Below are 13,945 nucleotides of genomic sequence, written 5' to 3'. Positions count from 1 at the left end.
AAAAAACGCAATCAGAAGACTGGTTCTCTGCCTCGTGTTCTCTCTGGTCACTGTTTATTTCGCGCTTGTTTCGTTCAATTATGAACACGTTCACTTCAATCTTATAGAAGCCGCATTGAGTTTGGCAGCCACCGCTGCACAGATTGCAACCCGGCATGCTTGGCTCTATGTACCGCCTCAAGCCCTTTCCCTTTCACGCCTCCTCCTCTTACATGACCGAAGTTCGCGAAGCTGCACCCCGGTTTCTTCGCTTTACGGCTCAGTGGGAAAGGGTTGAGACATTATTTTTTTACGCTTTCCGTTTTTGCGTCGTCATGCACTCCTTTTCTGCCATTTAATCGTCGCCATAACCCTTTTACTTTTTCTTCTTCATCTCTTCTTTTTCATATCCTTATTCCTCTTCATATCCTTCATCTTCATATATTTCTTTTTATCTGTCGGCGCACACCGTAACCCCGTTTGTGCTGTTCCCCTTACTTCTTCATCTGCCTCCTCCTCCTCCTCTTCGCTCGCTTTTTTCGTACGCCCTTTCGGCAACGTGATTCCCGGACAAAACGGTAAAAGCGGGCCACCAAAAAAATAAATCACTTGTCGGACTTCCATTCGTGCTACTCAAATTGAGTGCGACGACGCCGTCTGTCTACCACGCTGGGAACGTCGTCAGCTTCGGGTAAAAATGTTTTTGAAAAGAGAAGGTGCGAAAATAAATCTCACAAACACCGGTCAGGGACTTCAGTTCCTGCGTCCGCGTAACAGAAGCAAAAATTGGAGAGATAAGAGAAGAATAGAAGCTGCACTGCACTGGACGAGATGGAGGGAAAGAAGTGTCCTTGAGACGTGCACGAGAACAACAGGCGCTCGTGTTTTATCCTGCATATCAGAGATGACCGTCTGTACCGAACCTCACTGAATGGGCGCTCGAACACGGCGGACGCCCTTGGACACAATGGCTGACACGTCTGACGAGTTTTCAAACTGTATCAGCCTTATCATCAGTACAACACAGTTACACCCTATCTATATTTCTCTCCTGCTCGCTCCAAGATTTATTTCTCTCGTTCTTTTTTAATTTTGTCGAGATCTGGATTGCAACGTCAAGCGGCACCGTTGCTCTTATCCGAACAGGATTTTGATTGATTTGATTTGTGGGGTTTAACGTCCCAAAACCACCATATGATTATGAGAGACGCCGTAGTGGAGGGCTCAGGAGCTTGCGACCACCTGGGGTTCTTTAACGTGCACCCAAATCGGAGCACACGGGCCTACAACATTTCCGCCTCCATCGGAAATGCAGCCGGGATTCGAACCCGCGACCTGCGGGTCAGCAGCCGAGTACCTTAGCCACTGGAACACCGCGGCGGGGCTCTTATCCGAATAGGGAATATATGGCTTGCACTGACGTCACTGAAACAGCCATGTTGGTGGACCACAGCCCACACGCAATTTTTTGTGACGTCGCGTGTTAATGTTATCGCTACATCGCTTGCAAGTTGTCTTGCTGTTGAGGCACAGAAGGCAACGAAACCTCTGGCCGCTTCATCGTCACAATGAAACAGATTGGATGCGGTGTCTGACGTCATCAAGGCCGCCGTGTTGGTGAACCAGTACGTTACGGAGCTGCGACTATGACGTCACGTTCAGGCGCTTTTTTCGCAAACAGCGCTGCCACCCCCGCATTTCGAGCACGTGCAGAGCTATCAGCTTGCATTTGTGGGGCGTCGCAGTGTAAATATTGCTAAACTGTATATGCTACCTAAAGGTAGCATATACAGTAACTCTAACTATTGCTGACTAGCAGCGCCTATACAGAGTTATTGTAGTAGTTAGAGTTACTGTATATGCTACCTAAAGGTAGTATATACAGTAACTTTATTGCTGACTAGCAGCGCCCCTTGCCGACTGAGAAGCGCATCCGCTTACGTGTCCTGGCCGCCGCCGCTGCCAAATCAATCGGCAAACCGCCTTCGTCGGCAGCGTCTATTCCCAGTAACGCATTGCTCCGCCGAGCGAGCATCACGCTGAGACTTACCTACATCCATTGTCCAATGTGCATGCCAAATCGTTTTTCTAACCCCCCTGTAGCAACCTTATTAAATTCAGGCAACCACTGGGATATAGCCCCTCACCCCCAAGGTTTTCCTCCCCTTTCCCCCGATTACGCCACTACACGTGATGTATTGCGGTTGGAAATCGGGCGCGAATTGAGCACTGTAACGGGCACAGCTATTTCTTTTCTTTCGCAAAAAAAGAAAACAGACCCATATATATAGCTGGCATAGAGCAGTGAATGAAGGAAATTGAAACTCATATATAAAAAGCTCACCTTTGTCAAAACTATCACAATGCCTATGAGACACAATCACCCACAGGCTCGTTATTGCATGTACCAGTTTCTTTGAACTTAAGAAAAAAAAAAAGGGGGGGAGGGAGTTACAAGCAAACAAAACATCGTGCACTCATCTATATAGCGTAATGGCTTTCAATGTTCGATACCGATGATCGGCCAACTTAGAAGAAAAAACGAGGCAACGTACGCGGCGATTATCTGCGCACGTCCACGCAATTATTATCCAATCGAACGGCCCATGTGTAGCCCTCCTATACACAACCATCGTAAAAAAAAAAAAAAAGGGAGGGGGGGAGGGAGGGAGTGAGTGAGAGGAAGACGCGACGCGAGTGAAAGTTTCTGTTAGTCCTAACGGTCTTTCTCCTCTCGGCCGTTGGGATTGATCCATCGTTTCCGCCTTCGCGCGGCTGTTTTCGAGGGAATTAGAACGCGCGAAGGAACCATTAGCGTCTTCGCGTGTATACGACGATCCATTGTTTGTGGCGGCGATGGGGAACACCGCTCACGACGGAACGTTCTCGTCACGACATCGCCTCCGGCGGTGCCCCCTACCGCTGCGATCCTCGGATATCGAACCGCCTTCGCCACAACGGGCTGGCATGTGGTCTATAGTGGCTAAGGTATACTAGGCTGCTGACCCGCAGGTCGCGCGATCGAATACCGGCTGCGACGGCTGCATTTTCCTATGGAGGCGAAAATGCTGTAGGCCCGTGTGCTTAAAAATTCACGAGAATGCTACTCTGATTTCGGCCACGGAACTAGTTTCACATCAGTAATGCAAAAGGCGGCACTGTTGTTACGTCGGTGGCAACACTCAGTTTTCTCCCATTGTTCAGAACTTTTCTTCTCCCTCCCCTTTTCCCAGTGCAGGCATAATCATATACGGTGGTTTTGGGACGGTAAACACCACAAATCAATCCATTATACTGTGCCAGCCAGGCATGCACGCTGCGGTATTCCTATACGGGTATATACAGGGTGTCCCACATAACTTGGGCCAAGAATTTGAAAGTGAAAGGCACTTGGGAGGCGAATTGAACCAAACGCATACTACTCGCACTAGCCTGTAGGTACTCAAGGTATTTTTTTTCTCCCCGTACTAATTATTTATTGATTCTTAATTACCTATTTTTTAAAATTATGGGCTGAAAACTCAAAATATGAACACTGAGATGTAGAGCCCTTTCAGAAACCACTCGACTAAATTGCTTCCTGTACGATACGTCTCGCGCTGTTATTTTTTTCCACGTTGTAAAGAAAGCCCGCAAAACGTGAAAAGAAGCGGTGTGACGTACCGCGAGAGCACTGCTATAGCGCTGCTATAGGCTTTCTTTACATAGGCTGCTGCTGCAGGCTTTTCTTTACATAGTCTGCTGCTATAGGCTTTTCTTCCGGCAGCAGTTTGCTTTTTCTGTAGTTGTTATATACTGCTCCAAAAAACAGCGCAGTGGTCCGCAGGTTGGCTTAATACACGATGTCCGCAGGTTGGCTTAATACACGGCAAATTGCTCGATAACACCACACATACCAGCCTCAACACACACTCCAAGCCGTCGCCCGCATGCCAGAGAGAAGGAATGCGTTGGTTGAAAGGCCCGACCTCCTCGCCCGATGCAAAGGTCTATAGTGGTTGACTCGCAGGTCGCCGCGGGATCGAATCCGTACCGCGGCGGCGGCGGTTTCGATGGAGGCGAGAATGCCAGGGACCAGTGTGCAGATTTCGGTACACATTAAAAAAACACACACGCACAATGAAATCGACATTTCTGGAGCCCTCTACTACGGCTTCTCTCGTAACCATATCGTGGTTTTGGGACGTCAAACCTCAAAAGTAATACTATACTACTGCTGCCGCTACTGCTGCTACTACTACTACCACTACCACCACTACTACTACTGCTAATTATTATTATTATTATTATTATTATTATTATTATTATTATTATTATTATTATTCAATTCTGCACGTTTCGTTGTGCTTATAGGACTCCAAAGCGACTGGTCTGAAGCCTGGCGTCTCGCAGTGCGCCCTCTGCTTGATGGTTGGCAGAAGCCGACCGCATGGCAGGACGTATACGCGCCAAGGAGGATAGCGGCGCATACAAAGACAGCACACATTGAATCAGCTGGATTCGCACGAATGTTCCTCCGACGGGGCGAAGCTGGAAAGCTCACCCACGACTCACGACCGACCGCTTGTACTTGTGATGCATCTTTTAAGATCGGAGCATACGGCCAGCAGTTCATGTCACCGACTTACACGTAGACAACAGTCCGTCGAGTCTGAATAAAAGAAATAAAAGCGCCAAGCTGGCGGCAATGGCGGCTCTGATCGTCTCATCTCTCTCTTTGACCTTTTCTCTAATTTGTTTTTTTTTCTTGATACAGATGCCGCGCATATCTTGAGCACTTCTTTTTTTGGGCGATCGCTCTGTCGGCAGGAACGAGCTGCATCTCGGCGAAATATGCCGCCATGTTTGATGCGCTTTCGACGCTTGCCAACGGGAGCGCTCACGACTTTTCGTGTCCGAATCGGCCTCAGGATCTATAGTCCGCTTGCGTTGCCCGTTTTTCTAGACCACTGCCGTACATTCGTTCCCCGCTCGTACACAGCGGCAAATGTTAGGGGTGTTTGTGTGCCGAGCATCCGGTTTCGGGAGTTGCGAGCATTTCGTTTGAACGCACGCAACGCGCGCGCGAACATTAGAGGCATACGCAAGGAAACAAAAACTCCCAAGCATTTCCCCGAGGGTGAACATGGTTAAGTGCGAATACACGGGGTGATGCTATGTGGGGTATTTATTAATTCGCACTATTAAATTTATTAATCACACTATGGTGCCTTTATGGTGTAATGGTTCCTGGGAATCGCAATTTGATCACACGGGGGAGTTTTCGTTAACTCACTGGCCAACGGATTTTAACTTTACTCCCCATCACGACCAGCTCTCGACGGGAGACTGAGAGAGAAGGTGGGCGCGCGAGAGAGAGGGGTGCGCGCGCAGCTGCAGCGATCGAGGAGAGCGGAGGAGCGAGCGAAGGGGGAGGGGGTATCAGGCGCGTTACTGACACCGATATCAGCGTCGCGTCCGTGGCTTATTCGGTAGAGCGTCGCGCTGCGGCCCGCCAAGTCCTCTTTCTTTTAAAGATAGAGAGAAGACTGCGGACGCCGCCGACGGCGGTGGATGGTTTGGGGTCGCTTATAAAGTGTATTCACACTTAAAAACTACCACGCCCACAAAGCTTCGCGAAAAGACGGTGTTCTGCGAAAAAAAAAAGGCGCTCGCTTCCAGTGAATCACACGTGATTGCGATGACGCGTTTCAGTAAACTTCAGGATGAGATGAGAGAGAGAGGCATTTCGTGCGTGAGCATTCGTTGCAAAACGCAAAAAAAATAAAATGAACAAAAGAAAGTTTGAGTCTGAGCGTCGTCTTGCGAGGAACAACACCTCCTCAACACTCACTCAGCACTCTGGAAAACTCGGTCACGCATCATATGGACACTCAAGCGGGCACTGCGGGCACTGCATCCGGATCATGCCGTGGAGGAACAATGTGTTAGTGAATTTCATTCACTGCATGGGCAATGCGCTCATGAAAATGTCGATCATATCCGAACATTCCACATCCTTAATTTTCCTATATGACTCCGATGGAGGCGAACGCGCTTGAGGCCCTTAGATTTCATCATCATCATCATCATCATCATCATCATCATCATCATCATCAGCCTGACTACGTCCACTGCAGGACAAAGGCGTCTCCCATGTTCCACCAGTTAACCCGGTCCTGTGCTTGCTGCTGCCAATTTATACCCGCAAACTTTTTAATCTCATCTGCCCACCTAACCTTCTGTCTCGCCCCGCCGCAGTGGTCTAGTGGCTAAGGTACTCGGCTGCTGACCCGCATGTCGCGGGTTCGAATCCCGGCTGCGGCGGCTGCATTTCCGATGGAGGCGGAAATGTTGTAGGCCCGTGTGCTCAGACTTGGGTGCACGTTAAAGAACCCCAGGTGGTCGAAATTTCCGGAGCCCTCCACTACGGCATCTTTCATAATCAAATGGTGGTTTTGGGACGTTAAAACCCACATATCAATCAACTAACCTTCTGTCTCCCCCTAACCCGCTTGCCTTCTCTTGGAATCCAGAGATTTAGTGCACGTTAAAGAAACCAATGTGTTGGAAATTTTCACAGCCTTGCACTACGCGTATCTCATAGTCTTGTGGTGTTTTTGGGACGTTAAACCCCAACAGTTATTATTATTTCTCCTATATGACGTGCAATCTGCTTTGTGACTGTTATTTACAAATTCACGCTCTCCAAAACGCTGTTTGCGACATAAACAGCAAATCGGAGACATAACCGACGTTGGCTTTCTTCTGCACCTTTTTCGGCAATCATCTTTGAACTCACTTCAAGTGCCTGCCATGGCATTCACCACGGCCGTTGCTATTACACTACTACTCAACACTGATTACTGCTACCATGTTATTCGGTGGCCTGACGACCGTGACCAAGGCTGTCATTACACAGTTAATCACCGCAAGGGCACCTGCCACGCTGTTCTGTTGGTTATACGGTGCTCAACTGTTCACCCGAAAGACGCGGGATCGAATCCCAGCCGTATTGCGATGGAGGCCAATGGTATGCGGAGTGCTGGCACATTGCTAGCACGTCCACGAGATGCAAGTGAGCTGTTGTAGCTAATGAGACAAAACGACGACGCTGACGAAGAGACTCTCGCGCAGTTAGCCTGTGCGGCGCTTCGTAGCCTGATTGATTGATTGATATGGGGTTTAACGTCCCAAAACCACTATATGATTATGAGAAACGCCGTAGTGGAGGACTCCGGAAATTTAGACCACCTGGGGTTCTTTAACGTGCACCCAAATCTGAGCACACGGGCCTACAACATTCCCGCCTCCATCGGAAATGCAGCCGCCGCAGCCGGGATTCGAACCCGCGCCCTGCGGGTCAGCAGCCGAGTACCTTAGCCACTAGACCACCGCGGCGGGGCCTTCGTAGCCTGTGCGGCATGTGCATGCATTCGTCCAAAGTCTTAAAGTAAAGTATCCTTCTTTTAGAAAGTCTCGTGTGCTTCAAAGACGCCGCGAAGTCAACAGGAGGCAAGCATGTACTTCAATTTAGATAATCAGCATCACGTGATGACGTAGCCACACGACGTGACAAATTCTGGCGAGACGTCATGTGACGTAACGACACACGATGCCGATGTATATAGCGCCCTCCTTTTGGCGGCGAACAGAACCAGGGAGAGCACGAATTCAAGAGAAGAAAATGAAGATGGCACTTGGCAGTGGTATGCGTGAAGCCACGGCTCGTGTCACCTGCTCCATTATTCATTGATTGAGAAAGAAAAAGACATGACTGATCCCCCTATCAAGGAATCGGTATAACGTGCAGGTGAAACGTGTCTTCACATAAGTAGTTGAGTTTTCATAGTGCACTTTTTTTTCAGCAACAGCAGCAACAAACTATAAAGTCACGTGAAGAACAGCAAGCAGCTCTAAACTTGCAGCGCGCACCTTAAACAGAATGCAGCCACGAAATTAGCAGACACAGGGCGAGCACGGACTAAGAACTGTCGAAGCTGGACACTTAAAGCACTCTGTTCAGACAGAAAGAAAGAGGCACGAAACGAGCGCTCAAGTGCACGCAGGACAAGCACGAACAACTGCCACCATTCTTCTTCCGTCGTGTGTCAGCAGCGCACTCCTTTCGTAAACGCGGCCGCGGCAGCGTGCGAAGTGACCTTCGTCCTCTAGCGAATTACGAGTCTGATAAGTGCGCGCGCCGGAGAGACCGCGCTCTTGGGAAGGCGCTTCGTGGAGACGACGACTAAAGGGGCTTTACCCAACGTGAGTCTGTCATCTGGCTACTGACAACGATAAAGCACTTAAGTTTCAGAGCTCTGAGGACCGCCAAACGGAGCATGGTGTATATAAAGGGATTGTCGTAGGCAATCTCGACAACGTACATACACTCCGCGGCATAGCGGTTAGCGCCGCGTAATGCGAATTGAGGGGATGCTGGTTCAACGCCCCACTCGGAAATTTTCTTTCACGTTTTATTGCGATAGCAATTATATGGACACTCTCGGCCGGATTTCACCACCGCCGGCGTCGTCGCCGTGATTCGCCATATATGTATACGTATCTATATAAATGAAAACGCAAGAAATAAAAATAATGCAGACAAAGACTCCAGCGCGCGGGATCGAACGTGGAACCTCTGTACTGTGAGTGCGAGGCGTTAACCACTCAGCCACCGCGAAGCACGTGCTTGAACATTTAAACGGCAAACTATTTATATCCACCACTTACCGCTGGTGACGGGCATCTCGGGGGAGAATTATGTTTTCTGCATTGCCAGCAAGGTGGCGCAATAAGCGCGCGCCGCCGCGTCGTGACGACACGGCGGCGCGCTCTCTTATCTTCCACAGGTACTTTGCCCCACGGAGAGGAGGAAGCTCAGTCGCGCGCCCTTATCTCGCGGTGGGGAGGATCGTACCTTTTGGATGGCTTTGGACTTTTAACAGAACTATTCTGTTGTAGTTACCGGGCGCACAAAGGTCACTGCAAGCGCGCGCTTTTCAGGCACAGCGAAATAACAACTGAGACACTTATTCATGTTCATCTGTACCTGGGAGTACGTTTCGTGCGTCATTTGTGCGTGAGAAACGCGGGACACGTTTCGATCTGCTTGCCAGTCTGCGCGTGACCTTGTAATTTGTTGCTATAGCGTTCATTGCTTCGCCTTTGCGGCAAAGCTGTGCCTTTTTTTTCTTTGCAGTCTCTTAGTGTATATTTACTACATCATATTCATGACGGAAGTACGTCAGCAGAGCCATGGTGGACCTCGACATAAAACACTTTCATGTTAAAATACTATAGCTATCACCTTCGAGTCTTAAGTTAATGCACTGGGGATCCCACGAGTTTTTATAACCACCAAGATTGCCAAGATTTTGCTTGGTGCAATTGACAAAAAAATTCTTTAGGTATACGCCTTTCACTATCGCCAGCATTGAAATCGTCAACGCTTCATCTACACAGTGTCGACCAAGCGCCGAAAGCGCGTTCGTTTTATTCCTTTTTTTAATTTTATTTTATTCTCAAAGTACCTCGTACATTACAGAGGGGACGGGGTCTAGCACACATTCGTCTATTACTATGACAACAATGTATTTAAGAATTTGACATCGGTTACACAGCATAGCAGGAATACATAATCTAATGTGCACATAAGATTACTATGCACTAAATATACAAGTCGCAGCAGTACAAGACATGAAATAACACAATGGTTGAATCTCGGTCATCAGTTAATTAACAAGGCATATTTAAAATGTGTTAAGTTATGGATGCATAGACCAATGAAGCTAATTCCAGTATCTAGCAGCCATGAAGCCAGAAATGACAATAAATGAACAATTGTGCTAACATTGGGAACTTGAACCTTCTGACGATGGTCGGACATGTGTGAAGGGAAGAATTCGCGGCCGGCAATAAATTGTCATTGCGACTGCGATTATAGCGACGCGGCCGCGAAAAACCTTCGGATATAGGCGTGATCATGAACGTTTCTCATCGCGGTTGTCACGCTTGGCAGGTTGACCGCACAAGTACGTCCCGAAATGAAAAAAAAACAATAAAATAAAATCTATAGATAATCGGCGAGGCCGAAGCCACTCCATCAAAATCGCCCTTCGAGAAAGCCCGGCTTTACCACCGGCGAACACTAGAGCGGCGCCATTGTGAAGGATGCGGTCGATGAATCATCGGGATTATCGACGACGACGGGCTTTTTTTTTTCTCTCTCTGCGCTGCCTTTGACCGCATGATGTGTCTGCCGCGGCCACAGTCGTGCGTGCACGTACTCGCCGCTTAGGACTCGCGAGAAAATGCCGGAAAAAGAAATAATAAGGCCAGCAAGAAATGACACGCTTTATTGCGAAGTGAGGGACGTCAGTAGAGACTGAGGAGGACGGATGGAAACAAAGAGCCAGTGGGCACAGCATTCTCCACGTCTGGCCGCTGCATAGAGGTTCACCTTGATCGCCCGCTCACTACGAGAAGAATCTCGTTCGACGAGTGACGAAGAAAGAAAATCCTCTCCTCGTCAACCAATGAGGAGCACGCGCCGCCGCTTTCGCTAATGGAATGCTCCACTTTAAAAGGCTGTTATTGTACGGACGGCGCTTCTCTACGCAATACAATAGCGCGGGTGATCTGCTGTACGTGCAAGAATGTCCGCTATGTGCAGATCGCATCCGAGAACGGGTGCAATTGATACCGCTCTCGTCTCGTGTTCGCTCGGACATCCGGGCAGCTCTTTTCTCGCATCGCTTTCGCTGTAGGTGAAGGGACAGCTATGTGGTCGAGCCAGGTATCCAATTGCAGACTTCGCCGCCTTGGTGAATCAGTGGCTAAGGTGCTCGGCTGCGTACCCGGACGAAGGTCGCGGGTTCGATACCGGCCGCGTTTTGACAGTGACCAAATGCTAGTCCCGTGCACTGTGCGATGCCAGTGCACCTTGAAGAACACCGGATGGTCGACATTTCCGGTTAATCATCTCGAGGTTTTGAAAAGCTGAACTGCAGATATTATTACTGTATTGCAAGCATGTAAGAATGCCAACACCTGCGGTCTCTGATCAGTGTGAATCTGTTCAATGTGTGTGTGTGTCATCATAAGGGGGAATCTGATCAGGGGGAATCTGTGTATCAGCCCATATACATCCTGTATGATCGCCATAGTTTCGGTGTCGCCAACATCTGAAGAGTGAGCAACGATGTTCTTATGGCGAGGGATACCAGCGAAGAATTCCAATAAACGAAGCTACTCCTTCTCAGTGTTTTTGACCCCCCCCCCCCCTTCTTTTGCCATACTGCTGACGAGCCTTGGGAAAACATGAGGGCGCATAAGAAAAAGGAACGACGGAACATGCAGAGAAGGGCGTTAAAATACAGGCAGTGCAACGATGTTATTTTATAAGAAAAGTAAATCGGAAATTTCTCGCATGTGCTTCAAATGTCACACACATTCGAGAAAAAGAGAAACAAGAATGTAGGTTTGGGGATATGCGTTTGCAATAGCACAAATGTGTGTACGCAAAAGCTACAAACAAGTTATCATAATTTTTTTTTTATTCTCACGTGGGTAGAGCCAGTGTTCTAGGTTTAGGGGCCACAAGAGACAAAAAAAAAACAATAAACTGGAAATTCTCGCCGCTTCGACAGGCAACCTTACATTTAGATATCACCGTGGCCTGTACTAAACGGACGAACGTGTACTGCACAGTTCAAGCGAAATCAATAAAAGTTCGCTCAAACATTAAAATTTCTCTCCGAGCTATGGGTGGTACGTAACGCTTGCCGCAGACTGCAGTAGTGTAGGTATTTTGCCTTGTGCATCTAAACAATGCAAAATTCTTGCAAGCAGCCCTATGTTCTCTGCAATCTGCTCATGCAAAATAATACTCGCTACCTTCCCCCCTCCGTATTTGAAAAGAAGAGAGAATACGCAAAGAACATTTCGGAATGACGTCGACCTTGCTCTGCGTCTCGCGAAGGCTATACGGCGCTCATCCTTACGCGGGCTGCGCAGCACTTCAATGACGAAAGACGAAAAAGAAAGCGCCACTGCGAGAAGAGAGGAACATACGATGCGAAAACATGAAAACAAAGCGGTCGTGTAAGAAAAAAAAAAGGAAACAAAAGGAGGAGACCATAAAGAGGAGACCGCTATACACTGTAAAAAATATCCGTGTTTTAACGTCGGAGCAGACCGTAGAAACTACAGAGTAACATCTGTTTCCTGAAAAATAGCGAGACTGGACGTTTAAAGCACAAACTGTGCTGCGGTTTATGGGAAACAGCAGGAGTTGCCGTAAAGCAGCAGTCGATGTTTCCGTTCTTTCGCTCCTTCCGTAAAACACCAGAAAAACGTATGTCTTCTGTACTTCAAGAACACGCTTCCGTGATTTGTGTGCACGGCGACATACTGGCTGAACTTTGACCATTCCCCCCGTTCGACAATGATACAGTGAACTAGAACAGAAAGTTAAGCGACAGCCATGGGCAATGCCTTGAGAGAGCTGTCGGCGACATACTGGCTGAACTTTGACCATTCCCCCCGTTCGACAATGATACAGTGAACTAGAACAGAAAATTAAGCGATAGCCATGGACAATGCCTTGAGAGAGCTATCGTGGCGGGTGGCTAACGTATACATACAGCGGCAACGCTGCAGTCGCCGACTAAGATGAGGCGTCCCACAGTGTGTAAGGAATGCGCAGATTCGCATTGTACGCTCATGGAAAGTCAGAAAACGAAGACGGAAAGTGTGATAACTGGGCAGGCTTTGATGAGGAAATTAAGCTTAGAGCAACATTGGGTTCGAAGATAGACTAAGAAATACGAGAGAATGAGGAAGAGAAACTGTTCATTAACTCACAATGGAGAAAAAGAGCTGCATGCAGGATCACTGGAAAGTGCCAGTATGGATACATATATATATTCGGAGAGGCGGAGAAGGATAGCAGCGGTAAAAAAGAAAAAGAGAACGTTTCAGAGTTTTTACCGATTAAGGAAGAGGATAATTACAGCATTATGATACTTCACCGCAAGGGAAGCTAAATTTACTATTAGTAGCGAAGTCGGGTTGCCATAAAAAGTTATAAAGCGAGACGATATGGTGGGCCAGCCTTCGTTAGTGTGGTCACACTGACGAAGGCTGGCCCATCAGCCGAAACATTTGTAATTAGTAAAGGTGTTTCGGCGTACGTCGTGCTTTTTCGCTTCCGATATATATATATATATATATATATATATATATATATATATATATCGTCGAAAGGCGCTGCACTTCGTTTTCAATCTTGCAAGATTGAAAGCGAACAGGTACTTGTACTGCGTCTATGAGACTTTATTGACAAAAGATAGTGAAAAAAAAACATACCCGTCCAAGAATCCCTGCATATATGTGAATCTTGATGGTGTGCATAATAGTTTACGTTTTTTTTTTTTTCGTCACATCGTGAGAATGCACGACACACAGAAGAAGAGACAGTGTACATGTTCTCCTATTTTCGTTCCTTTTTTTTTTCGTGCTTGCAAGCCTTGACTTGTTTAGTGAGAGCAATCCTATAATCGTAGCTGCGTTGTATAGTTGGCACACCAATTAACACGCAGTCAATGAAACACAGTAATGAAGTGTATTTTAAAAGGGTGCGGTTTGCTGTTTCTTTGTATGAACTCGTTGTTTTCACGCTGTTTCGCACCGTCAAGCCTACCATGCAAGCTCAAGCCCAATAATAAAATTTGGAAGGCTCGGGGAAACGTTTGTTCTTTTTATGAATTCATGAGTCTACTCGGTGAACACCGACGGCGACTTCACTTCGTCACCGAAGAATTCATCGGTTGTTGAATGGTTCTCACTACCTGCGACGAGAACATCGATTCTTCAGAACTATTTCCCTTTACACCACTTTTCCTGAATAACCGATAAATTTTTTGCACCACCATAGCTCTTCCCAACCACAACAGGCCAAAAGAAAAAAAAATGCGTTGATGGT

The 13,945-nt window shown here is 47.7% G+C and overlaps 1 protein-coding gene across 1 annotated transcript in view; it reads left to right on the top strand.

Annotated features, from left to right (window-relative positions):
• The window catches only part of LOC142774862 (uncharacterized), a 29,099-nt gene that overhangs the window by 3,265 nt on the left and 11,889 nt on the right, over window positions 1–13,945 (top strand). The gene's annotated exons all lie outside the window — the stretch shown is intronic.

Source organism: Rhipicephalus microplus, chromosome 10 (assembly GCF_043290135.1).
Source record: "Rhipicephalus microplus isolate Deutch F79 chromosome 10, USDA_Rmic, whole genome shotgun sequence".
In the NCBI taxonomy this organism is placed as follows: Eukaryota; Metazoa; Arthropoda; class Arachnida; order Ixodida; family Ixodidae; genus Rhipicephalus; species Rhipicephalus microplus.
The sequence above is the reverse complement of the archived record's forward strand: the minus strand, read 5'-3'. Positions and strand labels throughout refer to the sequence as shown.